Source organism: Limulus polyphemus, unplaced genomic scaffold, assembly GCF_000517525.1.
Source record: "Limulus polyphemus unplaced genomic scaffold, Limulus_polyphemus-2.1.2 Scaffold625, whole genome shotgun sequence".
NCBI lineage: Eukaryota > Metazoa > Arthropoda > Merostomata > Xiphosura > Limulidae > Limulus > Limulus polyphemus.
This window is the reverse complement of record NW_013666235.1, coordinates 362417-366340: the sequence shown is the minus strand read 5'-3', so window position 1 is coordinate 366340 and position 3924 is coordinate 362417.

Sequence of the window (3924 nt, the reverse complement as noted above, 5' to 3'; positions counted from 1 at the left end):
ACTACTAATAATTAGCTCCTGTGATTACGCTTCCCTACATGATTAGCCAGTATCTACACTACAAAGAATGCGTCACTACTAATAATTAGCTCCTGTGATTACGCTTCCCTACATGATTAGCCAGTATCTACACTACAAAGAATGCGTCACTACTAATAATTAGCTCCTGTGATTACGCTTCCCTACATGATTAGCCAGTATCTACACTACAAAGAATGCGTCACTAACTAGCACCCTTTACTATATCACTTGCTCTGACAGTTATATCCTCTACCCCTGTCCCTGGATAACATAATCTAACTCCTTTCTTCCTATTTATCCCACAGATTATCTTATCCACGTGCTGTATAAAGAATCTCCTATAGCAATTATATCCTCATGTTTTTCATTCCCATCCCTATCTGCTCCTTTTGTTATTATTTCTTCCTGTAGTTCATCATCTGCAAAAGCCAAAGGCTGAAATCTGTTCTATACCAGAGTCTGCTCTTTATAATCAAATCTACAATCACTAGCCCTGTTATTACTGCGTACAACCTTCCGAAAATCATCACTAGCCCTATATTCTTCACATGTAAATACTAAAATTCCCCCTCTAAATCCTGTTGCCACCTCTTCTACCCCATTTAGGCTAACCTCCAGTTTTTCCTCCAACCTACAAAGTCTACATACAAACTGTACAACTTCACTGCTAAGTTTCTTAAATGTGCATGCCAACCCCGAATTCCCACTCCTTGCACCTATCACACCTAACTAGCTGTGAATACTTAACACTTACACTACTCTTAACCATTGTAACATGGGAATAAATAATCAACACTAAGTACAAGTAGCCTATTCACAACACTGTTAAGCCTAATGTTAGAATTAAGTATATTATCTTCTCATTAAATTAGTTAAGTTTGTCTTTAAAATAAGAATTGACAATAACTAGTCTTTAGATTATTTTTATGATAAAATAATTTATTTATCTTGTTTTCAAACTTACCAATAACTGTTTTAGCTTAACTTGTAGCTAGAGTCATGTTACATTCACTAAGCCAATCTGTAGATTAAATAATATTTAACTGTAGATAAATATACCACCAAAGTTTTTAGTAGTCAATGCCTATACCTTTAATTATATAATTACCAACTTCAGTACCACACGCTTCTAATTACACGCACTATATCCTAAATTAAACAGTTTACTAATGTAATAAATTCTCAGCAGTTATCAAATAGTAAGTAATATGAACATTAATTCAATTTTTTAAAGTAAATTCTCCTTTTCGTTTAGCTAATACTAATAGTAGCAATTACCTAAAAACACCTAACGATCTTGTATTAAGCCTAATGTTGTAACTTCAGACTTAGCTGTATCTGTATTAATGAAACCTAAAAGTGTCCTATCCCAAGTAAACTAACTAAATACACTAGAATAAACGTTCTAGGCTTTGAAAACAGTGAAATAATAATTATCTTCCCCAAAATAACACTATAACCTATAACAGATCGACGTTGTGATTCATGTCTTTACCATCGACCATAATTTCTTACTTTCTTTGGACTGATTCCAACATTTTTCTATGATTTGATATAGAGACAAATACAATTCTCGCTCTGTTTATTTTCTTTCGAGATTCACTGATGCACTTTATAAATTCTTAAATAAACTTTGATTGCTTAAAGCTTAACAACAGTCTTTCTTGAAACTTTAATCTTTAGATATTCATTATTTCTTAGTTCCTTTGTTTTTAATACTGTAAAACACTAAGATGTTGAAATTGAAAACATTATAAATTTAAAATGTGCAAGTCTGTACAATTTCTTTTATTGATTAGTGAAACTTTTAAATTAATGTTCACTTTGGAACTTCATGACGTGCTCGCCCTTTTAGCCGTGGGAGAATTATAAAGTGACGGTCAATCCCATTATTTGTTGTTAACATAGTAGCCCAAAAGTTGGCGGTGGGTCGTGTTAGCTAGCTGCCTTCCCTCTTGTCTTTCACTGCTAAGTTAAGAACGACTAGCGCAGATAGCCCTCGCGTAGCTTTAGACGAAATCCAAAACAAACCAAACAAACTTGATGGTATTTTATATTGCATTTTCATATATACTGTTTTAGAGGTCTTTTGAGTTCGACTGTAAATGAACAAACCAACTTTGCTAAACGATATGAACTGCTGCTAAGCCTACAGACACAAATTTACTCTAAATTATTCAAACAGAAGTTATCTTTTATCAGTCAACATTTTCATACAGAAATGATCTTTTATCAGTCAACTTAGCCGAGTAAATGACCAAAACTATTTCAACAACAAAAAGAAATGAAGTTGTGCGAAGTTCTCTTGAGTGTTCGATTTTAAAACAAAAGCTTTTTTCTTACAAAAGTAAAGAGACAAATGATAACAAAATCGTTTTTTGTTGTATATTCAACTTGTTTATTTGCAGCTAAACATAAAGCTGCTCAATGGGATGTCTGTGCTGTGCCCACCACTGGTATCGAGAGCCAAGTTTTAAAGTTATAAGCCTTCACACTTACCGCTGTGCCATTGGGGTCTATTCACAACAGCTGGTTAAATTTCGGAAACACAAATCAAGTTTACTGTTTCTGGTCGCCTGTAACGATAACATGTGAAGTTAACAAACCGAAAGAGCTCAAAATTGTTAGCTTCAAGTGAGCATTCAAGAGTGATAGTGCTTTTCATTTCAGAGTTAGCGTGTTAAAATTGTTAAACATCATGAATTTAAAGTAAATATGATGAATTAGATAAAATGTTTAGACTTAGTAAAATCAATTTCAAGTCGTCATATACTAATGAAAGTATGCAATCGACTGACTGTTACATTAACCCACTCTCACAGCAATATTCAAATTTACATGATTTCTTTATGTTTGAATATATACATGTATGTAAAGTATAATGTCTCACGCACACACAAATGTATATATGTTATCATTTCCATACATCGACATTATCTTTTTTTTTTACTGCTAGATTTAATATGTGGAATGAAATGTACAAAAACGCGTTTAGCCGCTAGAGGTCATGTCTGATAAACAGCAAATTCTCAGATATATATATATATATTCCAAAATTTGTTATATATATATTCCAAAATTTGTTATATATATATATTCCAAAATTTGTTATATATATATATTCCAAAATTTGTTATATATATATATATATATTCCAAAATTTGTTATATATACATATTCCAAAATTTGTATTTTAACTTCAAAGCTATAACAGAAAATTGAAAGCGGGAAGAGTAGTTTATATATCAGAGAGCTAATTCTCACGACAACCCTACTCCCAAATTGTTTAGAAAAATATGACTGTTAGATTTGAGCAATTCTGCAAAACTGAGGAATTGCCAACTTATTTCCCCTTTAGGACCGGGCGTGATCTAATGAATAGTGTGATGGGCTGAGAATCAGAAAATCCAGGGTTCGCGTCTCGTTGTTGCACTATGAGGCCGTAGGCGCGTTATAGGCATGACGGTCATATCCTATTTTTCGGTTAGAGTAACCAAACAGTAGGCAGCATGTGAGGTTGACTAATGGCTTTTCTTCTAGCCTATCAGTTAAAAGCAGATATCCATAATGTATCTCTAGGTATATATTCAAAACAAACTATTCACCCTATAGGTACTGGCCTGATGGATAGCGTATCGAGTTGCGGATCAAAACGTTTAAAGTTTGTACCCACAATGTGTCGCTTAACACGCTTTCAGCTGAGGGGTCGTTATAAAAATGTGCATGAAAGAAATTATTTTTGAATAAGAATTGCGAAGTGTAAAAACTAATTTTTCCGAATGTTCCACATTAGAATTCTTAACATGAACACATTACAATTATTGTAGTAGAGCAGTGGTTACCAATCTGTGGTCCCCGGACCCCTGTGAGTCCGCGTAGGTAATACCATCTCATTAAACAAGT